This window comes from Sminthopsis crassicaudata, chromosome 4, assembly GCF_048593235.1.
Source record: "Sminthopsis crassicaudata isolate SCR6 chromosome 4, ASM4859323v1, whole genome shotgun sequence".
Taxonomy (NCBI): Eukaryota; Metazoa; Chordata; class Mammalia; order Dasyuromorphia; family Dasyuridae; genus Sminthopsis; species Sminthopsis crassicaudata.
In genome coordinates this window covers 306401828-306429663 of record NC_133620.1, presented here as the reverse complement: position 1 = coordinate 306429663, position 27836 = coordinate 306401828, and the positions used below count along the sequence as shown (strand labels likewise).

Below are 27836 nucleotides of genomic sequence, written 5' to 3'. Positions count from 1 at the left end.
GTGTAGAAGCAAAGTTGTAAAAATTTCAAGAGATTTAATGAAAAAATGTGGGCCAGTTTTCATTGTTGCTGTTACAACTTTTACTCTGCACTTGTAGAACTGCCATTGGCCATCTAGCATAATTTTTGGTTGCCCTTCCACCTTTACTCTCTCTCTCTCCACTGTGCATACAAACTTAGTTTGTCATTAGTGTTCTTCTTTCACCATCACTGCAGAAGAAAGGGGAATATCACTTTGCAACACTGCTTTTCAAAGACCACCTGCTCCCTTTTCATTACTGAAGCCACACATACCTCTTGAAGAAAAGGCAGGCAGTAAGAGAGTAGATTTTACTCTTTACTCTTTAATATCCCCAGAATTTAGCTCAGAGATCTACCATTTATTTATTTGTTTGTTTGTTTGCTTTATTTATTTGTTTTGGTGAGGCAATTGTGGTTACATTAACTTGCCTAGGGTTATACAGCTGGAAAACTTTAAGTGTTTGAAGCCACATTTGAATTCAGATCCTCCTGACTTCAGGACTAGTGTTGGCTTACCATTTAAGAAGGACTAAAAAAACACATAGTAACTTATTGACTTTTATTTTAGTGAGCCTTGTGTGGACATTTGTTTTAGTGAGCCTTATGTAGACATTTATAAAACAGAAAACTGAAGATAAAAGTTGTTCTTAGCCTCATGATATAGAGAAAAGAAATCTGGAAAAAATAACTTCATAATCCTACCAATATGGGCAAGATTACACTAAGTATTTATTAATGTGAGCCTTGTACAAACCACATTGGAAAATAGAGAAAAGGTAAGAAATTATAATTCTGGTCTTTTGGAAGTAAAAGAGCGGCTATCCTTATCTGTAAAAACATAAACAATAATAAGCAATAGCAACTAGATTAAAACATGAGAACAAGTGTAAGTCAAAAAGTGAGTATAAATCTGTGATGAACTACATTAATCAGAAATGCAGAAAAGTCCTACCATGGGAGGGGGAGCAATATCTTCTCTGTTACTTACATGATTTTTTTTTTTGGAGTTTCACAATGAAAAAGGAAGATACAGAAAGGCCAACTCTACAGTGTGGCAGAAACTGCCAAGAGGGAAAAATCCAAAATATATACCTCGGAAGTTATGATTCCAGAGGAATACAGAGAATAAAGACTAGATAATCATAAAGACTAGGAACCAAAGAATGAGGATCTGAAGTAGACAGAAAAGAAAATGAAAAAAAGGTAGATAATGAAGAGAGTAAGAAAATGTTCCCTGGAAAGGGGCACAAAAATAATTTTTAAAAACTAATGCAGATGTATACATATGTTGTATTTAATTTATACTTTAACATATTTAACATGGGGGGAGGAGGGGAAAAATTAGAACAAAAGGTTTGGCAATTGTCAATGTTATAAAATTATTCATGCATATATCTGGTAAATTTAAAAAAAAAACTAACGTAGAGGGCCACAGATAGTGGGGAATCCTGGATTAGGTATAAAATCCTTTAGGAACCTTGCTAACAGTGTCTGGTTTGGCTCCCCACCCTCACTAGGGGTGACTTGGCCTTCCTGAGAAGTCAGGAGGCATGACAATCTGTGCTGTACTTGAAGCAGAGTTATACTAAGTGGCAAGGAAATATCTGCACACAATAGCAAGTTGTTTATGTGATCCCACATATGCAATATCCTATAGTTATATAAATGTATTACATAAGCATAGGGTATATAAGGCTGAAGATTTTTTGAATAAACAGACTCCTGTTTGACCATTCGAGTAAGTTCTGCCTCATTACTCTTCACCCAAGATCAGGATTCAGGCTGGTACCAAAATCTTCCAATGAGCCAATGCCCAACACAGGGCTCTTGAGATCAGGGCACACAGCAGTTTGGCTGACATGGAAAGTGGGAGTTCAGGTAAAAATCCCAGGGGTACCCAGGAACAGGGTGAGTTTAAACAGCAATGGAAAAATTTAACAAACCTAATATAGTCACTTTTGTTTTCCAGCTGAAATAGGGCAAGCACTAACAAAAATGCTGATTAGATTTTAAAAAGAGCAAAGTTTGTTAGTAATTCAGAAGCAGATCACTGAGTTCTTCACATCATCTCTATGGCTCCCTAAGGAGGAAATGTTGGAGCCAGAAAAGTGGAAGATAGTGGGAGAACAATTATCTGAATACTACCACACTATGGGTCCTGGCTCAATTCCTGAGCACACATTCCTTATGTACAATGTAATAAAATTGGCTTTGAGAGACCCTACAAAGTATTGAAAAAAAGAAGGGCATAGGGTGCCAAACAAAGGAGAATGAGGAAAATAAACCAAAAAGAAGGTTCTGACAACTCTAAAGGATGCCTCATGTTAAACAAAGACAAAGATGGTGTTGGGAGGTTTAAGGGGCATGCCACTTCCCTGTTTCTCAGCCCACCTCCACTTCTCCCTGCACCTGAACCCTTGATGTATTCCCTGCTTCCTGACCCAATACTTTTTCATCCTCCTCCTTCAACTCTGTTTTCATGGGCAGAAGATGGAAGTACTGAAAGGGTGGTGGCACCAATAGTACTGCCAGCGCAGTCATCTTGTCCTTCTCCTGTGTCCCAATTACAGGAGCGTTCGTTAAGGCAAAGGAAGAGGGATGGGATATGTTTGGATTGAGAATGGAAACACCTTGTAACTGAAGAACTGAACCTCAATGGGCCTTTAGGTCAAATCAGGAGAAAACACATTCCTTTTAATCTGGAAATCATTTGATCTGAAAAGTCTTGCACCCTCTATGGGTCTATATCATTTTATGTTAAGATACTATTAGAGAATTTGGCTTATGAAATTCTAACCCCTAATGATTGGAAATCCATAGCAAAAAACAGCACAACCAGACCAAAGCCTTATTCCTTACCCTGTGCTTGTGGCTAGAATCTTGTTAAAAGCCATTAAATGAGTAATACAATTACATGGGATAGGACCTAATAAGATATACATTTTTATACCAATATGAAACCATCCCACAGTGACAAATTTTATTGTCCACAGCTCCAAATTTTGCTCATGGGTCCCCCTTTAGGATAGCCCAGCTCTTACATAATTGCCCTTGTGTTTCTGAAGAAAAAGTTTCTAAGTCCCTCTTAAAGGACCAACCATCTTTACAGATGCATCCAAACATAATATTTGTGCTGTATATTCTCCTTAGCTATAAAAATATAATGAACTATATAATATTAAAATGAACAATAGACAAAGGAATAAATTTATGTTTCAAATGCTTTAGTGTTCAAATTCATAAAGGAAACAGTAAACTGAGCTACAAAGAAATATAGACAATAACATAGTAGTAACAGAATACCTCCATCCATCTCTCTCTCTCTCTCTCTCTCTCTCTCTCTCTCTCTCTCTCTCTCTCTCTCTCTCAGTTTTGGATAAGTCTAATAGAAAGATCAAAAAAAAAGTGGAACTGAACAAATTGCTAGAGAAATGAGACATGGTATTTTCTGAGATGGCAAAATATATATATATATATATATATATATATATGTATACATATATATTTCTCAGCACCATTCTTGAATTTATCATATGACTGATGGACAGAAACAACTACACCCAGAGAAGGAACACTGGGAATTGAATGTAAAATATTAGCACTACTGTCTATCTATCCAGGTTACTTATGCCTTCGGAATCCAATACTTAACGTGCAACAAGAAAGTTGGATTTACATACACATATTGTATCTAGGTTATATTGTAACACATGTAAAATGTATGGGATTGCCTGTCATCTAGGGGAGGGAGGGGAAAATTTGGAAAAATGAATACAAGGGATAATGTTATAAAAAAATTACTCATGCATATACACTGTCAAAAATTTATAATTATAAAAATAAAAAAAAAGAATTTATCACATGACATGTATTAGGTCACAGAGATAAGAAAATAAGTGTAAAAAAGGCAGAAATAAAATTAACACATCCTTTGCAGACAGTAAGGCAATAAAAATAATCACTGGTTCAGAGAACACACATAACAAAAATATTGGCAGCAAATGGAGTTTTAGCAATAAAGTTTTAAATAGTAAATCAAAACACAAATCACTGAAACAACAATTATGTGAAAGCAAAAAAAAAAACAACAACAACAAAAAAAGACACAAGACATTGTGGAATTTGAGGAAATTAGGGAATCACAACAAATTGTTCATGAATTTTTTAAAAGAGAAAAGCAAAAATGTAAAGAGAAAATTTATGGCCTAATCTACAGAAAAACTTTTGAAGTCTTTTGGAATCATCTTAGATCATTGTATTGCTACAAAGGGCCAAAGACCCTTTGACAAATGGTCAAAGTTAATCATCACACCATGTTGTTGTCACTATATACAATGTTCTCCTGGTTCTACTCACTTAACTCGGCATCAGTTCATATGTCTTTTCAGGTTTTTCTAATATTCACTTGCTCATCATTTTTTATAGCATGTTCGGGTTCTCAGCTCAAATTCCCGAGTGACACGGGTCTTATATGACCAGGATTGTCTGATCATCTGAAGGGCACTCATTACCATGAGTAATGAGAGGTGAGAGTCAGGATGTTGGAAGACTTCGTTTATTACAAGCCCAGCAAGCCTTTTTATATAGTCAGTATATGTCTTTAGTTCTATAGCTTAGTGAAAACACATTCTAGCCTATAGCAGATATATGATTCCCTATACAGTGGTCTTCAGGAAGCTACATGTAAATATAAAGTGAGCATTCCTTTCCTAATAAGGTATGTGGGTATTGTTCTCTCATCCTGGATCTGGCATGCCTCTCCCAGAACTGCCACATTGCTTCTCCAGTGGACCCCTTCCTCCCAGTATCATTTTGTTCACCCTTAAAAGACTACCCTCAGTTTCTTGAGCCACGCCTCATGCATTGTCCAAGGCTGGTGAGGGATTGGCAAGTCCTCTACAATAGCACAATAGTATTCCATTACATTCATATACCACGGCTTATTCAGTCATTTCTCAATTGATGAGCATCCCCTCAATTTCTAATTCTTTGCCACCACAAAAAGGGCTGCTATAAATTTTTTGTGTTTGGTCTTTTTCCATTTTTTTTTTAATTTCTTGGGATATAGACTTAGTAGTGATGTTGCTGGAGCAAAAAATATACACAGTTTTATAGCCTTTTGGGCATACTTTCAAATTGTTCTCCAAAATGGTTGGATAATTTCATAAGTACATCAATAGACTTCTGGGGATGGAGCCAAGATGGCAGAAAGGACGCACACTTATTTCTGACCTTCTCCTAATTAGTTATAGATTGGCAGAATCCACAAATATTGGGAATGCAACAAATTACCAGAAGAAAATTATTTCAAAAATCACCAGAAAAGGTCTGGTTAAATTGGAAACACAGAGAGGTGGGCCAAGCGCAAGCAGGTTGAGCAAGACACCAGCCCAGACAGCACAGACCAAGGCCAGTGCAGACTCCATGGAGCAATGCAGCCTTCGTCATGGAAAATCTATGGGGAAGAATCTACTGAGTGTTGGTTACTCTGCCCTGCTGGCAAGCCAGTAGTTCAGGAGAGAAGTTATAAAACATCCAACACAAACATAAAAGGTAAATAATGAATCTCAAAATGACAGAATATCATGGGACCTGGCAACACCCACTCAGCTCTGGGAGTGAGTCAACACAGATGTTGCCACTTGTAGAGAAAGCTGCTTCTGCTGTAAAGGAAGCTTAGAAAACCTCCCCTGCCCTAAAAGCAGACCTTAACTTAAAAAAAAAAAAAAAAAAAAAAAAAAAGGAAAAATGCAGAGAAAACTCTGAACGTGGACAGTTTTATGGTGAAAGAGAAGAACAAATTTCAAATTCTCAGGAGACCAAAAGCAGATCGTCTCCAGCTGAAGCCCCAAAACCTGGTACCCGTTACACAAGGCTTTCCTAGAAAAAATTTTAAAAGGCCTTAAAAGAGAGCTAAAATAAAAATGGGGAAAGGAAATGAAAACTTTGCAAGAGGGTTTGGAAAAGGCATATAACTCATTAAAAGATAGATTTAATAAAATGGAAAAAGAAAATAGCTCCCAGAAAAATAGAATTTGTGAAACAGAAAAAGAAAATAACTCCTTAAAAAACAGAATTTGTGAAATGGGAAAAAAAATTCTGTAGAACAAAACAACTCATTTAAAAATTCAATGGGGGGGGGGGCAGAGCACACATGACTTTCTAAGCTCCTCTCATACCCTCATTACCAATTTTAAAAATCAGGCTCAAAAGTAGCGCTTGACTGATAAAATTCATGAAAACTGGAAGTACAACAACTTACCAGGTGAAGATAATATGGAAGATCCCCAGAAAAGGTTTGTCCTGATCAGCGGGAACAGACCAGCACAAGCAGGGATAGAATCGGGAGCGGGGGCAGCCTCCATGATTGGAAGCCATAGCCTGACTACTTTGTTTTAGTTGCAGAGTAGTGGACCATCAGAGAAATTAGAGCTTAGGATAGAGGGTACTCTGAAGGACACTAGGGCCTAACAGGATCTGGCTGTGCCCATCCAGACCATAACACAGCTCTACATTCTGCAGCAGGGGCTTTCAAATTCACACACAGCCTGGGGCAGCCTCTGAACTGCACATTGGGGGGCTTGGCCTGGGGCAGTGCAATATCCCCAGCTCAATTATGACTATGCTCCCCAGGAAGAGACACTTCCAGTGCCTTGAGGGATAGTGTAACTGGTAATACTCAAAGCAGGCTTTTGCAGGGCCAAAGATACTTTCAGTGCTCAGCCTCTAGCCCCAAGGCAGTCACTAATCCTCACAGCAGGGTTCCTCTCAGGGCACTTCTGCAGCTCAGTCACTCTTTGCAGCCCATTGACAGGAAAGCTACTGTCTATATACCTATCCCTGCTCTGCAGAGGAAGCTGGTAACATCTTGCCCTGAAGACAGACCGTAAAGGCTTTTAAAAAAATGAGTAAAAAAATCAAAAGAATGATTAATGGCTTCTATACAGAAAGAGAGCAGATTTTCAACTCCAAGGAGACTAATAGTAGGTAGTCTCCAGACAATACCCCAAAGGGAGATTAACTGATCCCCAACAAAAAAAGACTCTCCTAGAAGAAAGTATAAAAAATCTTAAAAGAGAACTAGAAGAAAAGTGGGGAAAGGAAAGAGAAGCTATGCAAGAGACTTCCTGAAATGTGAATTAGAACAGGTAAAGAACTCATAGGAAGTGCAGGGAAACAAAATTTGTGAATTGGAAAAGGTAAAGAACTTCCAGGAAAGCAGGATTTGTGAATTGGAAAAGATAAAGAACTCCCAAGAAAGAAGAGTTTGTGAATTGGCAAAAGAAAATAATTCAGTTAAAAAAAAATAGTGAAAAGGGAAAAAAATTCCATGGAGCAAAACAACTCATTTAAAAACTCAATTGGACATATACAAAAAGAAGTAAAAAAAAAAGCTAATGAAGAAAATGACACATTAAAAATCAGAAAAGAACAAATAGAAATGAATGATTCATTGAGACATCAAGAATCAGTCAAGCAAAACAAAAAAAAAAATGGAAAACTAGAAAAAAATGTTAAATAATCTACTTGGAAAAACAACAGACCTGGAAAATAGATCTAGGAGAGATAATCTGAGGACCATTGGACTTCCCAAAAATTATGATGAAAAAAAGAGCCTAATAACTATTTTACAGGAAATCATCAAAGAGAACTGCCCAGATGTAATAGAATCAGAAGATAAAATAGGCACTGAAAGAATACATCTAATACTTTCTGAAAAAGACCCTAAAATAAAAACTCCAAGGAATATTGTGGCAAAATTTCAGAACTATAAAACTAAAGAAAAAATATTACAAGCAGCCAGAAAAAAACAATTCAAATACCAAGATGTCACAATAAGGATCACTCAAGATATGGCTGCTTCCAGATTAAAGGATTGAAGGGCCTGGAATCTGATATTCTGAAAAGCAAAAGAACTTGGAATGCAGACAAGAATAAAATGCCCAGCTAAGTTTAGCATTTTCTTTCATGAAATAAGATGGACATTTAATGAAACAGATGAATGCCATTAGTTTCTAAGGAAAAAACCAGATCTAAATAAAAAATTTGATCCCCAACCATAGGACTCAAGAGAAGCAGAAAAAGGTAAAAGGAACTCTTGAGAACTGTATTTCTGTTGTGGATATATATTAGGACTACATGTATAATTTGATTTTACTGATATAACAAAAAAAAAAAAAAAAGGAAGTAGAAATGGAAAAGGGATAGTGTCAGAAAGAGGAAAAAGAGGAGATAAAAAGAGGAAAATTACATCCCATGAAGAGGCAAAGAAAACCTGTCATATCTGAGGGAATTTAGAGAGGGGGAGGAACATTGTGTGAATCTTATTCTCATCAGAATTGGCTCAAAGAGAAAATAATTGACATATTTGTTTTCCAGAGAATTTTCTCTCACCTAATTAAAAAGGGGGAGAGGAAAAGGGAAAAGGAAAAGAGTAATAAAGGAAGGGCACAAGAAAGGGAAAGGGATTTAAAGGGAGGAGGGAGGGATACTAAAGAGGGAGGGCTGTGTGATGCAAGTGAGGACAAGAAAAAGAAAAGCATAATCTGGGGATAATATGATGGCAGGAAATAAAGATTTACTAATTTTAACTGTAAATGTGAATGGGATGAACTCTCCCATTAAGCAGAGACTGATAACAGACTGGATCAAAAGTGAGAACTCTACAATATGTTGTTTATAGGAAACACATTTAAAACAGGGAGATACATACAAAGTAAAGGTAAAAGGCTGGAGCAGAATCTATTATGCTTGAAGTAAGTCAAAAAAGCAGGGGTAGTCATCCTTATCTCAGATCAAGCAAAAGCAAAAATTGATCTAATCAAAAGAGATAAGGAAGGAAACTACACCTTGCTAAAGGGTAGCATAGACAATGAAGCAATATCAATACTAAATGTGTATGCATCAAGTGGTATAGCATCCAACTTCCTAAAGGAGAAGTTAAGAGAGTTGCAAGAAGAAATAGACAGCAAAACTATAATAATGGAATATCTCAATCTTGTACTCTCAGAATTAGATAAATCAAAAGACAAAACAAATAAGAAAGAAATTAAGGAGGTAAATAGAAGACTAGAAAAATTAGTAAAGATAGATCTTTGGAGAAAACTGAATGGTGACAAAAAAGGAGTATACTTTCTCCTCAACAGGTCATGAACATATAGAAAAATTGACCATATATTAGGACATAAAAATGGCAAAATTAAATTCAGGAAGGCAGCTTTCTTTTCAGATCACTATGCAATAAAAAGTACATTCAATAAAAAGTTAGGGGCAAATAGACCAAAAACTAATTGGAAATTAAATAATCTCATCTTAAAGAATGATCGGGTGAAACAGCAAATTAAAGACACAATTATTAATTTCACTCAAGATAATAACAATGATGAGACATCATACCAAAATTTGTGGGATGCAGCTAAAGCAGTAACAAGGGGAAATTTGATATCTTTAGAGGCTTACTTGAATAAAATAGAGAAAAAGAAGATCAATGAATTGGATTTGCAGCTTAAAAAGCTAGAAAAAGGCAAAATTAAAAACCCCCAATCAAATACTAGACTTGAAATTCTAATATTAAAAGGAGAAATTAAAAATATTGAAAGAAAAAACTATTGAATTAATAAATAAAACTAAGAGTTGGCTTTATGAAAAAACCAATAAAATAGATAAACTTTTGGTAAATCTGATTAGAAAAAATGAAAGAGGAAAATCAAATTGTTAGTCATAAAAATGAAAAGGGGGAACCTTCCACCAATGAAAAGGGAATTAGAGCAATAATAAGGAATTACTTTGCCCAACTTTATGCCAATAAATTTGATAACCTAAGTGAAATGGATGACTACCTACAAAAATATAGGCTTCCCAGATTAACAGAGGAGGAAGAAAATTGCTTAAAAAGTCCCAATTCAGAAAAAGAAGTAGAACAAGTTATTAATCGACTCCCTAAGAAAAAATCCCCAGGACCAGATGGATTTACATGTGAATTTTACCAAACATTTAAAGAACAATTATCCCAATGATATATAAACTATTTGAAAAAAAAATAGGGAATGAAGGAGTCCTACCAAACTCCTTTTATGACACAGACATGGTACTGATACCTAAACCAGGTAAGTTGAAAACAGGGAAAGAAAACTATAGACCAATCTCCCTAATGAATATTGATGATAAAATCTTAAATAAGATATTAGCAAAAAGACTACAGAAAATCATCCCCAGAATAATACACCATAATCAAGTAGGATTTATACTAGGAATGCAGGGCTGGTTCAATATTAGGAAAACTTTTAGCATAAAATTACCTTGCTAAATTGAGTATTTTCTTTCAAGGAATAGATGGACATTCAATGAAATAGGTGAATTCCGTTTATTCCTTTTTTTTTTTTTTAATTATAGCTTTTTATTTTTTACAAATTGCACTCAGTTGTGTTCCAACTTTTCCCTTCCCTCCCTCCACTTCCTCCCCTAAATGGTAGGCAGTCTTATGCATGTTAAACAAGTTAAAGTATATTTTAGATACAATATATGTGTGCAGATCCATTTTCTTGTTGCACAAGAAAAATTGGATTTTGAACGTAAAAATAACCTGGGAAGAAAAACAAAAATGCAAGTAGTCCACATTGATTTCCCAGTGTTCCTTCTCTGGGTGTAGCTGATTCTGTCCATCATTGATCAATTGGAACTGAATTGTACCTTCTCTTTGTCAAAGACAGCCACTTTCATCAGAATATATCCTCATATAATATTGCTGTTGAAGTGTATAATGATGTCCTGGTTCTGCTCATTTCACTTAGCATCAGTTCATGTAAGTCTCTTCAAGCCTCTATGTATTCATCCTTCTGGTTATTTTTTACAAAACAATAATATTCCATAACATTCATATACCACAATTTACCCAACCATTCTCCAATCGATGGGCATCCATTCAATTTCCAGCTTCTAGCCACCACAAAAAGGGCTACCACAAACATTTTGGCACATACAGGTCCTTTTCCCTTTTTTAATATCTCTTTGGGATACTGCTGGATTGAAGGGTATGCACTGTTTGACAACTTTTTGAGTATAGATCCAAATTGCTATCCAGAATGGTTGAATTTGTTCACAACTCCACAACAATGCATCAGTGTCCCAGTTTTCCCACATCCCCTCCAACAATCATCATTATTTATTCCTGTCATCTTAGCCAATCTGACAGGTGTGTAGTGGTATCTCAGAGTTGTCTTAATTTGCATTTCTCTGATCAATAATGATTTGAAACACTCTTTCATATGAGTGGAAATAGTTTCAATTTCATCAGCTGAAAATTGTCTGTTCATATCCTTTGACCATTTATCAGTTGGAGAATGGCTTGATCTCTTATAAATTAGAGTCAATTCTCTGTAAATTTTGGAGATGAGGCCTTTATCAGAACCTTTAACTATAAAAATATTTTCCCAATTTGTTACTTCCCTTCTAAACTTGTTTGCATTAGTTTTGTTTATAGAAAAGCTTTTTAATTTGATGTAATCAAAATTTTCTATTTTATGATCAATAATGATCTCTAGTTCTCCTTTAATCACAAAGTCCTTCCTCCTCCACAAGTCTGAGAGGTAAACTATCCTATGTTCCTCTAATTTATTTATGATCTCATTCTTTATGCCTAGTTCATCTACCCATTTTGATCTTATCTTAGTATGTGGTGTTAAGTTTGGGTCCATGCCTAGTTTCTGCCATACTAATTTCCAGTTTTCCCAGCAGTTTTTGTCATATAATGAATTCGTATCCCCAAAGTTGGGATCAAACACTAGATTGCTATATTTATTCACTGTCTTGTCCTGTGAACCTAACCTATTCCACTGATCAACTAGTCTATTTCTTAGCCAATACCAAATGGTTTTGGTGACTGCTGTTTTTTAATATAGTTTTAGATCAGGCCATCTTCATTTGATTTTTTTTCATTAGTTCCCCTGAAATTCTTAACATTTTGTTCTTCCATATGAATTTTGTGGTATTTTTTCTAGGTCATTAAAATACTTTCTTGGGTGTCTGATTGTTTTAGCATTAAATAAATAGATTAGTTTAGGGAGTCTTGTCATCTTTATTATATTCGCTCAGCCTATCCAAGAGCACTTAATATTTTCTAATTGTTTAAATCTGACTATTTGTGTGGAAAATATTGTGTAATTTTGCTCATATAGTTCCTGACTTTCCTTTGGTAGATTGATTCCCAAATATTTTTTGCTATCAACAGTTATTTTGAATGGAATTTCTCTTTGTATCTCTTGCTGTTGTGTTATGTTGGTGGTGTATAAAAATGCTGAGGATTTATCTGGATTTATTTTGTATCTTGCAACTTTGCTAAAGTTGTGAACTATTTGAATTATATTTATTTCTAATTAAAAGACCAGAGCTAAACAAAAAATTTGAGCTCCAAATATAGAGCTCAAGAGAAGCATAAAAAGGTAAAAAGAACTGTTGAGAACTGTATTTCTGTTATAGATATACTTAGAGTGCATGTATAATTTGATTTTATTATTATAATATAAAAAAGAAACCAGAGGTGTACTAGAAGAAGAAGAAAGTAGAGGTAAAATAAGAGAAATTACATCTCAGGAAGAGACAAAGAAAATCTATTATAACTGAGGGAAAGAAGGGAGGGTGATGAACATTGTATGAATCTTACTCTCATCAGGTTTGGCTCAAAGAAAGACTATTAGTCATATTTTGTTTCACCAAGAAACTTCTCTCACCTTATAGAAAAGTGGGAAAGGAAAGTGAAAAAGGGAAAGGTAGGCTAAATAGAAGGGAAAACAGAAATAGTAGGGGAAAGATACAAGAAAAGGGGAGGGATTCTAAAGGGGGATGACTGCTTGAGGTAAGTAGTGCTCATAAGTAAAATACTTGGGAAGAGGGAAAAGGAAAGAGAAAAGTATAATTTGGGGTTAATAAGATGGCAGGCAATACAAAATTAGTAGTTTTAACTGTAAATGTGAATGGAATGAATTCTCCCCTAAACTGTATGTGGATGCAGACTTAATTGAAAGCTAGAATCCTAGAATATATTGTTTACAAGAAACACATTTAAAACAGAGTGATACATACAGAAAAGGTAAAAGGCTGGAGCAGAATTTATTATGTTTCAAGCGAAGCAAAAAAAAAAAAAAAAAAAAAAAAAAAAAAAAAAAAAAGAAGAAGAAGCAAGGGTAGCTATCCTGATCTCAGATCAAACAAAAGTAAAAATTGATCTAATTAAAAGATATAAGGAAAGAAACTATATCTTGTTAAAGGGCACCACAGATAATGAAACAATATCAATACTAAACATATATGCACCAAGTGGCATAGCATCTAAATTCCTAAGCATCCTAAACTCCTAAAGAGTTGCAAGAAGAAATACAGTAAAACTGTAATAGTGGGAGATCTCAATATTGCTCTTTCAGAACTAGATAAACAAAACCACAAAACAAATAAGAAAGAAGTTAAAGAGGTAAATAAAAGACTAGAAAAGTTAGGTATGATAGATCTTAGGAGAAAACTAAGTAGAGACAGAAAGGAGTACACTTTCTTCTCAACAGTTCGTGGAACTTATACAAAAATTGACTATATATTAGCACATAAAGACTTCAAAATCAAATGCAGAAAGGCAGAAATCATAAATACATTTTTTTCAGATCATGATGCGATAAAAATTACATTCAATAAAAAGCCAAGGGAAAATAGACCAAAAAGTAATTGGAAACTAAATAATTTCATCCTAAAGAATAAATGGGTGAAACAGCAAATCATAGATAGAAATAATAAGTTCATGCAAGAGAATAACAATAATGAGACAATATACCCAAATTTGTGGGATGCAGCCAAAGTGGTAAAAGGGAGAAATTTTATATCTCTAGATGCTTACTTGCATAAAATAGAGAAAGAAAAGATCAATGAATTTCTAGCTAAAAAAGCTACAAAAAAACCAAATTTTAAAATCCCAAACAAATACCAAACTTCAAATTCTAAAAATAAAAGGTGAGATTAATAAAATTGAAAGCACAAGAATTTTGAATTAATAAATAAAACTAAGATTTGGTTTTTGTGGAAAAAAAAACAAAATAGATAAACCCTTATTAAATTTGATTAGAAAAGGGAAAGAGGAAAATCAAATTGTTAGTTTCAAAAATGAAAAGGGAGAACTTTCAGCCAATGAAGAGGAAATTAGAGCAATAATTAGGAGTCATTTTGCTCAACTTTATGCAAATAAATTTGATAACCTAAATGAAATGAATACCTACAAAATTATAGATTGCCCAGATTAACAGAAGAGGGAATAAATTACTTAAATAGTCCCTTTTTAGAAAAAAAAAATAGAACAAGCTATTAATCAACTCCCTAAGGAAAAACCCTCAGAACCAGATGGATTTACATGTGAATTCTACCAAACTTTTAAAGAACAATTAACTCCAATATGATATAAACTATTTGGGAAAAAATAGGGAATGAAAGATCCCTAGCTAATTCCTTTTATGACACAGACATGGTAGAAAATTATAGACCAATCTCGCTAATGAATATTGATGCAAAAATCTTAAATAAAATATTAGCAAGGAGATCACAGAAAATCATTACCATGATAATATACCATGACCAAGGATTTATACCAAGAATGCAGAGCTGGTTCAAAATTAGGAAAACTTTTACCCTAATTGGCTTTATCAGTAACCAAATTAACAAAAATCATGTGATTATATTAATAGATACAGAAAAAGCATTTGATAAAAATCCAACATCCATTCCTAGTAAAAACACTAAAAAGTATAGGAATAAATGAACTTTTCCTTAAAATAGTCAGCAGCAACTAATTAAAACCATCAGCAAGCATCATATCTAATGGGGATAAAGTGGAACCATTCCCAGTAAGATCAGGAGTGAAACAAGTTTGCCCATTATCACCATTATTATTCAATATAGCATTACAAATGCTAGCTTTAACAATAAGAGAAGAAAAAGAGATAAAAGAAATTTGAGTATGTAATGAGGAAACCAAATTAATGCTCTTTGCAACCCCAGAGATTCTACTAAAAAGCTATTAGAAATAATCTACAACTCTAGCAAAGTTGCAGGATACAAAATAAATCCACATAAATCCTCAGCATTTTTATACATTACTATCAAAATCCAGCAGCAAGATACACAAAAAGCAATTCCATTTAAAATAACTGTCAATAGAATAACATATTTGGGAAACTATCTGCCAAAGGGAAAGTCAGGAACTATATGAACAAAACTAAAAAACACTTTCCACGCAGTCAGATCTAAAGATTTGGAAAAATATCAAGTGATCTTTGGATAGGTCAAGTGAATATAATAATGATAACAATACTACTTAAACGAATGGACTTATTTAGTGCTATACCAATCAGACTCCCAAGAAACTTTTACTGACCTAGAAATAACAAACTACATAATTCATTTGGAAGAACAAAAGGTCAAAAATTTCAAGGGAATTAATGAAAATAAAAGTAAATGAAGGTGTTCTAGTTGTACCAGATCTAAACTATATTATAAAGCAGCAATCATCAAAGCCATTTGTTTTAGCCAATACAGCTAAGAAATAGAGCAGTTGATCAGTGGAATAGGTTAGGTTCATAGAACAAAATAGTCAATGACTATAGCAATCTAGTGTTTGAAAAACCCACAAACTCCATTTTTTGGGATTAGAATTCACTATTTGACAAAAGCTATGGAGAAAATTGGAAACTAGTATGTTAGAAACTAGGCATTGACCCATTCCTAACACTATATATATCAAGATAAGGTCAAAATGGGTTCATGATCTAGACATAAAGAATGATATTATAAACAATTTAGAAGAACATAGGATAGTTGAAGGAGGGAGGAATTTGTGACCAAAGAAGAACTAGAGATCATTATTGATCACAAAATAGATAATTGTGATGATATTAAGTTAAAACTTTTATACAAACAAAACTAATTGGAAGGAAAGCAATAAACTGGAAAAACATTTTTACATTCAAAGATTCTGACAAAGGCCTCATTTCTCAAATATGTAGCGAATTGATTCAAGTTTATAAGAATTCTCCAATTAATAAATGGTCAAAGGTATGAACAAACAATTTTCAGATGAAGAAATTGGAACTATTTCTAATTATATGAAAAGGTGCTTCAAATCACTATTGATCAGAGAAATGCAAATTAAGACAACTCTGAGATACCACTACACACCTCTCAGATTGGCTAAGATAACAGGAAAAGATAATGAAGAATGTTGGAGGGTATGTGGGAAAACTGGGACACTGATACTTTGTTGGTGAAACTGTGAATGAATCCAACCATTCTGGAGAGCAATTTGGAATTATGCTCAAAAAGTTATCAAACTGTGCATATCCTTTGATCCGGCAATGTGCAAAAATGTTTGTGTCAGTCCTTTTTATAGTGGCTAGAAACTGGAAACTGAATGGATGCCCATCATTTTGGAGAATGACTGAATAAATTATGGAATATGAATGTTATGCAATATTATTGTTCTGTAAGAAATGACTAACAGGATGACTTCAGAGAGGCCTGAAAAGACTTTCGTGAATTGATGCTATGTGAAATGAGTAGATCCAGGAAATCATTATATATGGCAACAACAAGACTATATGATGATAAATTCTGATGTACGTGGCAGTCTTCAACAATGAGAAGATTCAAACGAATTCCAATTGTTCAATGATGAAGAGAGCCATCTACACCCAAAGAGAGTAACTGGGAGCTGAGTGTGGACTCCAACATACCATTCTTATTTTTTCTGTTGTTTGCTTGCATTTTGTTTTCTTTCTTGGTTCTTTTTTTTTTTTTTCTTGATCCAATTTTTCTTGTACAGCAAGACAACTGTATAAGTAGACCTATTTTGTGCACATTTATTCACTCTTTTATTAAATTTTATTAAATGTTAACTTGTTTAGCACAGTAAAGTTGTGCATAGTATGTCATTTAATTCCATTTGACTTTCTTGAGTGTTTTTTTTTAAATGTTTGCAGAGTTGCTGCCCCTATCTTGAGTTATGACTAGTACAATTTTTCTAATTCTCAGCATGAGTTAGAGCTTACAAGATGTAAATTTGAAGGGAACTCAACAGGCCTGATTGGCACATGTATCAAGAAACCATCTTGTAGTGGAAGCAGAATTATTTTTCTCCCTTTTTGAAAAATCATTCTTTTTGATGCCAGTTTCCTTCTGTGTTTACACAAGTTCATCAGTTGGAAAGGAAAAATAATATTAAGTGTCTCAAAATAGCAGAAAACTTTGAAAGTCTCATGAACATTCACGGTTTTGATCTGGGCTCTTGGTATATGTACTTAAAACCACCGAGTTGTGGTGGCAATGGCTTAGTTTTTTCTGCTGTCTATAATGACTGTGACAAAAGAATGGCTATCAAGAAAATTATTCTTACAGATCCCCAGAGTGTTATACATGCTTTGTGTGTGTGTGTGTGTGTGTGTATGTGTGTGTGTATGTTATACATGCTTAATGAGAAACCAAAATTATTACAAGACTTGACTATGATAACACTATAAAAGTATTTGAAATTCTTGGTCCCAGTGGAAATCAGTTAACAGATGATGTGGGCTCTCTGACAGAGATGAACAGTGTTTATTTACATTGTTCAGGAGTACATGGAGATAGACTTGGCTAATCTGCTAGAGCAGGGCCATTTACCAGAAGAGTATGCCAGGCTTTTCATGTATCATCTTTTATATTCATTCTGCAAATGTACTGCACAGAGATCTCAAACCAGCTAATTTTTTCATTAATACTGAAGACTTGGTGCTGAAGATAGGTAACTTTGGTCTTACCTGGATTATGGATGCTCATTATTCACATAAGGGTCATCCTTCTGAAGGATTGGTTACTAAATGGTACAGATCTCCACAATTTTCTCCTAATAACTATACTAAAGATTGACATGTGGGCGGCAGGATGCATCTTTGCTGAAATGCTGACTGGGAAAACCCTCTTTGCAGGTGCACATGAACTTGAACAGATGCAGCTGATTTTAGAATCTATTCCTGTCATACATGAGCAAGATCATCAGGAGCTTCTCAGTATGATGTCAGTTTACATAAAAAATGTTATCATTGAGCTGCAGAAACCCTTAATTCAGCTGCTTCCAGGAATGTTATGAAGGTAATCTGGAATGAGATGAATTATGCTGTTTTCTCTATATTTTCTTAGCCAAACCAAGGAAAGTTTAATCTTAGCAAGAAAAGTTTTTTTTTTTCTTATGCATATGCATGATATGTTTTTCCAAGTCTAAAGGCATTATTCTACTGATTATTATTCTGTTCTTCATGAAAAAGAAAAATCACCTATGCATATGTTTTGTAAATAAAAAAGCTTTAAATTAAAAAAAGAAAGTAGGACAGGAAGGGAATATGAGAAGGGAGGAGGATAGTAGAAGGAAGGGCCTAGAGGGGGAGGGAATAGTCAGAAGCAAAACATCTTTGAGGAGGGACAAGGTGAAAGGAGAAAGAGAATACAATAACTAGGGGTGCAGTTAGCAATAGTAATTGTGAAAATAATTTTGAAGCAAATTTCTCTGATGAAAGCTTCATTTCTCAAATATATAAGGAACTGAGTCAAGTTTATAAATTTAAAAAAATAAGAGCCATTCCTCAATTGATAAATGATCAAAAATATAGTTTTCAGATGAAATAATCAAGCTATTTATAGCCACATGAAAAAATACTCTGACTCACTGTTTTTTGGAGAAACTCAAATTAAAACAATTATGAGGTATTACCTCAGACCTATCAGATTGAAAAATGCTGGAAGGAATGTGGGAAAAATGAGACATTAGAGTATTTTTGGTGGAATTGTGAACTGATTCAATATTCTATAGAGCAATTCAGAACTGTATCCAAAGGGCTAGAAGACCATGCATACCTTTTGAACAATACCACTACTAGGCATGTATCCCTAAAGAGGTTAAAAAAAAAAAAAGAAAGGAAAAGGATCTCTATGTACAACATATATAGGAGCTCTTTTCTCAGGACAAATAATTGGAAATTAAGAAGATGGCAATTGTGATATGTGATTATCATGGAATGCTATTGTACTATAAGAAATGATGAGTCAAATGCTTTCAGAAAAACCTGGAAAGAATTCCATGAGTCTTGCAAAATGAAATATACTTTGTACAAAGTAATAGCAATATTGTCAAATGATCAGTTGTGAATGACTTGGCTATTCTCAGCAATACAAAGATGCAAGACTTATGAAGGACTTATGATAAAAAACGGTATCCATACCATGAGAAAAAAATGGATTGTGTCTGAATAAAGATTGAAGTATACTTTTAAAAAAATCTATTTTTCTTAAGTTTTGTTGGGAGGATTGGGGCAAAAAATCTGTTTTCTTTAACAATATGACTTATAGAAATGTCTTGCATAACTTCATATGTGTCTTTTCAATAGGGAAGGAGGAAGGGAGAGAATCTGGACATCAAAATTTTAAAAATAAATATTAAAAATAGTTTTATACGATAGTTTTATATGTAACTGGGGGAAAATAAAGTATTGATAAAATATTTTTGAAATTTAAAAAAAATGAAAGAAGAGTGGAAAAATGAAAAGGAAAAAGACTTTGAATTCCACATAGGATTTTGTAATTATCCTGGAGGCAATAGAGTAACTGGAATTTATAGAGAATTAGAGTGATATGATTAAACTGCATATTTAGTGAAATCACTTTGGTAATCACTTTGGGAAGAGAGTTCAAGTAGAGAGAGACTTGAGGCAGAGATGGAGAAATTTAAAATAAGTAATAAAATGAAGATTTGTTGCAATTTGTTGGAAGAGTTATGATGGAATGGGAAGGTTTGAGCAAGTAGAAGGATTAATCTAATTAAGGAGTACCAAGTATTTATCATACAAGATAGTAGAAGATACCTAAGTAATAGGAGATAAAGATGAGAGGAATACAGGGAATTCACAATTATGGTCTCAATTTTTCTATAAAATATGAGGGAAAGTCCTCAACTGAGGCATGGTGAGAAGGGGAGACACAAAAAGTTTGAGTGGGGATAAAAATATTTTGAAAAGTCATTGTATAGAGTAGAGTGAAGAAGAAATCTTTAAATAGCAAATGGTGAGAGTTTTTAAAGACTGAGCCTTGGCAAGGCATAATTGGTATGAAAAATGATAAGAGAGCTGGTGATTTAAAAGAAGAGGATAATATAGAGTTGAATTGATTCACCAAATAATCAAGATCAGCAAAAGAATGCAAGAGAAATGATCTGGGGGAGACCTTTAAAAGGTTGGTGGTATTGATAGTCATGGTGCAGGTAATAGGTAAGATTTTATAAGGGAAAGAAATTAGGGAAGAGATTAAAAACCAATAAATAGGAGGATTTTGAAATTCTTGAACATATGGGTAATGAATTTGTTAGTGATGGAAAAATCAAGCATATGACCTTTTTTGTGTGTAAATAATAATTTCATTAAAGTGAAAGATTAGATTATGGGAAGTGAGTAGGTTGAGAAATGAGTAGTTAGGATGTTTTAGGAATAATTATATCTGTTGATATCCTCTAGTATGAAGGTAAGATTTGGAAAGGAGAGAAGAATTATAAGTCATGTACCAAATTCATTGAGGAAGGAAGGGGAGTGATCTAGGTTCTGTAGATCATAGCAACCAGGATTTTGATTAGATATAAATAGAATGCACCTAAAGGAAAAAAAGGTTACTGATTAGCAGGAGGAGGAGGAGAAGCTGGAAGAAGCATTGAAAAGCAAAGAGTATTCTAATTTCTCTATATGGTGAGAATGAATGAATGTGTAACCAATCCCCTTTCTGTGGAATCATTTAGATTTCGAGTATGGTATATGTATGTATGTAAAACAAATAATCTTATAGAAAAACAAGATAATAAACTCTCATTCATCCAGTGCGTGCATCCATCAGGCTGTGGAAACTGTGGCCATAACCTTTTTGTGGCTTTACGTGGAGAAAATAAACTTCATGAAAATAATAGATTTGAGCTAATAAAATAGAGTGGTAACAAGAAAAAAATCCTTGTTAGAGGAAATACCTAGAGTCAACTATACGATTTACAACACACCACTACACTATATCAAGTATCATACTGAAGACTGAAGTCAAGTGACTGCCATGGAACATGTCTGTTTCATTTTGGAAGGATAGGGAGCATATTTTTTTTCTATCAATGGGATAGGTTACTTCAGAGAAAAATGGGGAAAGAGAACTGCTCAGATGTTATAGAAACAGAAGGCAAAATAGACAAATAGACATTGAAAGAATTCATCAATCTCCTACTGAAAGATTCCAAAATCAAAACTCGAAGAAATATTGTGGCTAAATTTCAAAACCTATCACACCAAGGAAAAAATACTACAAGCAGCCAGAAAACAAACAAACAAACAAACAATTCAAAGAACAAGGAGCCACCATAAGGATCACTCAGGATCTAGCTCCATCCACATTAAAGGAACAAAGGGCCTGGAATCTGATATTTCGAAAAGGCAAAAGAACTTGGTATGCAGCCAAGAATAACTTACCCAGCCAAATTGAGCATTTTCTTCCAGGGAAGAAGATAGACATTCAATTAAATAGGTAATTCCATTTATTCCTGATGAAAAAACTAGAGCTAAACAAAAAGTTTGACCTCCAAATATAGGACTCAAGAGAACCATAAAAAGTTAAAAAGAACTCTTGAGAACTGTATTTCTATTATGGGTATACCTAAAGAGTACATGTATAATTTGGTTTTACTGTTATAAAAAAAGAAACTAGAGATGGAAAGGAAATTGTACCAAAAAAAGGAAAAGTGGAGGTAAAAAGAGGGACACTATGCCTCATGAAGAGGAAAAGGAAACCAATTATATGTGAGGGCATGAAGGGAGGAGGATGAACATTGTGTGAATCTTAACTCTCATCAGATTTGGCTCAAAGAGGAAATATTGGACATATTTGGTTTACGTAGAAACTTCTCCCACCTCATTGAAAAGTGGGAGGGGAAAAATGAAAAGGGAAGAAATAGACAGGAAACTATGATAGTGTAAGGTTGAGATCTCCCACTCTCAGAACTAGATAAATCAAACCACAAAATAAATAAGAAAAAAATTAAAGAGGTAAATAGAACACTAGAAAGATTAGGTATGATAGGTCTTCGGAGAAAACTAAATAGAGACAGAAAGGAGTACACTTTCTTCTTAACAGTTCATTGGAACATATACAAAAATTGACTATATATTAGAACATAAAGACCTCAAATTCAAATGCATAAAGGCAGGAAGCAGGAAGCAGTAAATGCATCCTTCTCAGATCATGATACATTAAAAAAATTAATTCAATAAAAAGCTAGGGGAAAATAGACCAAAAAGTAATTGGAAACTAAATAATCTCATCCTAAAGAATGATTGGGAGAAACAGACAATCATAGACACAATTAATAATTTCACCCAAGAGAATGACAATTATGAGACATAATACCAAAATGTGTGGGATGCTGCCATGGCGGTAATAAGGGGAAATTTATATCTCTAGAGGCTTACTTGCATAAATTAGAGAAAGAGAAAATCAATGAATTAAGCTTACAACTAAAAAAGCTAGAAAAAGAGAAAATTTAAAACCCCCAATCAGACACTAAACTTAAATTCTAAAAATAAAAGGAGAAAGTAAACTGCAAGTAAAAACAAACAAACAAAAAAAAAAAACTATTGAATTAATAAATAAAACTAAGAGTTGATTTTATGAAAAAAACAAAAAAAAAAAAAAAAAACAAAAAAAAAAAACAAACCCTGGTAAATAGATAAACCCCTGGTAAATTTGATTAGAAAAAGGTAAGAGGAAAATCAAATTGTTAGTCTTAAGAATAAAATGAAGAAATTTCTTCTCATGAAGAGGAAATTAGAGAAATAATTAGGAGTTACTTTGCCCAACTTTATGCCAATGAATTTGATAACTTAAATTCAAAAATATACGTTGCTCAGATTAACAGAGGAAGAAGTAAATTGGTTAAATAGTCCCATTTTAGAAAAAGAAATAGAACAAGCTATTAATCAACTCCCTAAAAAAATCCCCTGGACCAGATGGATTTACATGTGACCAAACACTTAAAGAATAATTAACTCCAATGCTATATAAACTATTTGAAAAAATAGGGAATCAAGGTGTCCTACCAAATTCCTTTTATGACACAAACATATTACTGATACCAAAACCAGGTAGGATGAAAACAGAAAAAGAAAATTTTAGGCCAATCTCCCTAATGAACATCGATGCAAAAATCTTAAATAAAATATTAGCAAAAAGACTACAGAAAATCATCTCTAGGATAATACATCATGATCAAGTAGGATTTATCCCAGGAATGCAGGGCTGGTTCAATATTTGGAAACTATTAGTATAATTGACTATATCAATAACCAAATCAACAAAAACCATATGATCATCTCAATAGATACAGAAAAATCATTTGATAAAATCCAACACCCATTCCTATTTTTAAAAACTACAGAATATAGGAATGAATGGACTTTTCCTTAAAATAGTCAATAGCGTCTATATAAGAACATCAGTAAACATCATATGTAATGGTGATAAACTGGAACTATTCCCAGTAAAATCAGGAGTGAAACAAGGTGCCAACTTTTACCATCAGTATTCAATATTGTATTAGAAATACAATAAGAGGCAATAAGAGATGAAAGAGGAAATAAGAGATGAAAAACAAATTAAAGAAATTAGAGTAGGTAATGAGGAAACCAAATTATCATTCTTTACAGATGATATGATAGTATATTTAGAGAACCCCAGAGATTCTACTAAAAAGCTATTAGAAATAATCCACAACTTTAGCAACATTTCAGGATACAAAATAAATCCACATAAATCCTAAGCATTTTTACACACATCACCCATAAAATCCAAGGGCAAGAGATACAAAGAGAAATTCCATTTAAAATAACTGTCAATAGTAAATAATATTTGGGAATCTATCTGCCAAGGAAAAATCAGCAACTATATGAGCAAAACTACAAAACACTTTCCACAGAAATAAACTCAGACTTAAACAATTGGAAAAATATTAAGTGCTCCTGGATAGTTTGAGGGAACATAATAAAGATGACAATACTACCAAAATTAATCTATTTATTTAGTGCGATTGACACGGGAAACCCTTCATTCTTAGAAGTCAGTCACTTTGAATTTTGTCTTCTTTTCCCTTAATTTTCCTTAATTCTATCTCACTCTAGAAATGAAACCCCACCCCCCACTTCCATTAAGTACCACTAATTAAACTTTCTATAGAGTTCCACTGACACTAACCAAACTTTCTATAGAACTGAACTAACGTTAAATACCATCAATTAAACTTTCTATATAGTTGAACTAATCCTAATCAGACTTTCTATAGAGTTGAACTGAAGCCTATTCAAACTCAAACTTCCCTATTGTTTCAAAAGCCCCCAAGACCTGAATTCTGATCATAAAACTAAGTACTCTGGATGTACCACCTTGCAAAACTCCTAATCTCATCTTATGAGCTTTGTCCTTTAAGAGACTTGCTTTCTTAGTGATTTTAAAGAAATAAACTCTCCTATTTCTTTGCCAGAGAATTGACTGAGTGAATTCTTTCACTAGACCCCCGCCTTGTCTCAAACACACCATAAGCCTGGATCCCCAACACTATAACAATTAGACTCCCAAGAAATTATTCTAATGACCTAGAAAAATAACAACAAAATTAATCTGGAAGAACAAAAGGTCAAGAATTTCAAGGGAACTAATGAAAAAAGAAATCAAATGAAGCTGTACCAGATATAAAACTATATTATAAAACAGCAGTCACCAAAACTATTTGGTATTGGCTAAGAAATAGACTAGTTAATCGGTGGAATAGGTTAGGTTCATAGGACAAAATAGTCAATAACTATAGCGATCTAGTGTTTGACAAACCCAAAGACCCAGCCTTTGGGATAAAAATTCATTATTTGAGAAAAATTGCTGGGAAAATTGGAAATTAGTATGGCAGAAACCAGACATTGACCCATACTTAACATGTACACCAAGATAATGGGTTCATGATCTAGGAATAAATAATGAGATTATAAATAAATTAAAAGAAAATAGGATCATTTACCTCTCAGATCTGTAGAGGAAAAAAGAATTTGTGACCAAAGAAGAACTAGAGGTCATTGCTGATTACAAAATAGATAATTTTGATTATATTAAGTTAAAAACTTTTGTACAAATAAAACTAATGTGGACAGGATTAGAAGGGAAGGAATAAACTGGGAAAACATTTTTACAGTTAAAGGTTCTGATAAAGGCCTCATCTCCAAACTATATAGAGAACTGACTTATAAGAAATCAAGCCATTCTCCAATTGATAATGATCAAAGGATATGACAATTTTCAGATGAAGAAATTGAAACTATTTCTAGTCATATGAAAAGGTGTTCCAAATCATTGTTGATCAGAGAAATGCAAATTAAGACAACTCAGAGATACCACTACATACCTCCAAGATTGGCTAAGATGAGAGGAAAAGATAATGATGAATGTTGGAGAGGATGTGGGAAAACTGAGACGCTGATGCATTGTTGGTGGAGTTGTGAATGGATACAATCATTCTGGAGAGCAATTTGGAACTATACTCAAAAAATTGTCAAACTGTGCATCCATACCCTTTGATCCAGCAGTGTTACTACTGGGCTTATATCCCAAAGAAATATTAAAAAAGGGAAAGGGACCCATACATGCAAAATTGTTTGTGGCAGCCCTTTTTGTAATGGCTAGAAATTGGAAATTGAAGGGATGACCACCAATTGGAGAATGGCTGAATAACTTGTGGTATATGAATGTTATGGTATATTATTGTTCTATAAGAAATGACCAGCAGGATGTATTCAGAGAGACTTTGAGAGACATACATGAACTGATGCTAAGTGAAATGAGCAGAGCCAGAAGATCATTATCCACTAAAATAATAATACTACATGATGATCTATTCTGATGGATGTGGCTCTCTTCAGCAATGAGAGGATCGAAATGCGTTCCAATTCATCTATAATAAACAGAACCAGCTACACTGGGAAATGAGTATGGATCACAACATAACATTGCCACACTTTCTGTTACTGTTTGCTTGCATTTTTGGTTTTTCTTCTCAGGTTATTTTTACCTTCTTTCTAAATCCGATCTTTCCTGTGTAACAAGATATATGTGTATACATATATTGTATTTAACATATATTTTAACATATTTAACATGTATGGGAATACCTGCCATCTAGGGGAGAGGATGGGGGAAGGAGGGGAAAATTTGGAACATAAGATTTTGCAAGGGTCAATGTTGAAAAATTACCTATGCATATGTTTTGTATATAAAAAGATATTATAAAAAATAAAATTAAAAATAAGGAAATAATTGTGTATTACTTCAGAAAACTATATATGTTTTGGGAGGATCTTTGTTTAATTGCTTTGAAGAGTCTTCCAAGTCATACCATATTCATATCACTATAGAAAATAAAGAAAAAATATTTGGAAACATAATATAACCTATAGGAATTAATGTGTCTTACTCAGAAGATATCCATTACTTGAATTAAATGCATTACACTCTTTCTAATCCATTTTTTTCCCATTTGATTGTTGTTGAAATCAAACAAAACAGGCTTTTTCTCTGCACTAACTGAAATTTTGCCTTTTGTTCAGAAAACTGTTTAGTACAACTGGTATTTCAGAAAATGAAACCCAGTGTTAATTCTCAGAATCCTAATATAGAGGGGGAAACTGAGGAGATATCTGGAATTAAATTACAGTCCAGCTACTTTCCAGATTTACCGCCTTTGTGAGTGAATGATTATCAATCAGTGGGATAGCTAATGTCTATGTAAACAAAGATACACTGTGAAAGAAAAAGGAAGATACTTAATTCTCCTTCAGTTTTTCTTGTCCCTCATCAAACAGACTTTCAGCCTTTTACTTCTTGTTACAATACAGTCTATTGGAACAATTCTGTGAAGGAAATGTCCAATATAGTTTACTGGAATCAAAAATTGATATTAATGACCTGTGAATTTCCTTAACATTGGTTAAGAGTAATTTTAATGTAATTCCTTTAGAAAAACAAAATGAAACTCTACTTTTGGTGAAATGTATGTAGATATGTAGAATCTCAAATAATCAAAATAAGTCCTTTCTCTAATGAATAAAGTTTTGACTTACATATACAGAGCAAAGCAAACTTGAAGTCAAGGAATAGGAAACAGGAAGTCAAGTTTTATTTTTTCCATTGTTCTCAATAAATGGGATAGGTTACTTCAATGGAAAAAATTGGCATACTGCTTCAGGAAAGCAATCTATGTAACTAGTTCTATTTCTGGAGGCCTTCATCTACTTGCCAGGGGAAATCCATAAGTTATATAAAACTGAATAGAATATAAAATTGAATAGAGGAATAGAATAGAAAAAAGTTATGTAGAATCTGATAATATAATCTATAGCAATTAATGTGCCTAACTAGGAAACTGGTCCATTCTATGAATCAAATACTTATAAAATGCTCTATTGTTCTAATTTAGTTATTATTAAAGTTACATGTGTAAAGGGCTGAAACTATGAAAAGGTGTAATTGAATCAGAAAACTGAGCACTTAAGGCTAATTACCTATTCGATATAAGACAATGACTCTTAGCATATGTTTGGAAAAATGGCTCTTCTCACCATTGGTGCTGGCTCAATGTTGGATGTTAAGATAATTGTAGGCAAGGATTAGAGAGTGGGGTGACAGAGGTCAGAGACTCACTTGGCAGTAGAAGGA

General features: G+C 33.6%; 1 pseudogene; it reads left to right on the top strand.

The window, feature by feature from the left end:
• The first annotated feature begins 1879 nt into the window (after positions 1 to 1879).
• On the top strand, positions 1880 to 18168 carry LOC141538621 (mitogen-activated protein kinase 6 pseudogene; annotated as a pseudogene).
• Positions 18169 to 27836: the final 9668 nt, after the last annotated feature.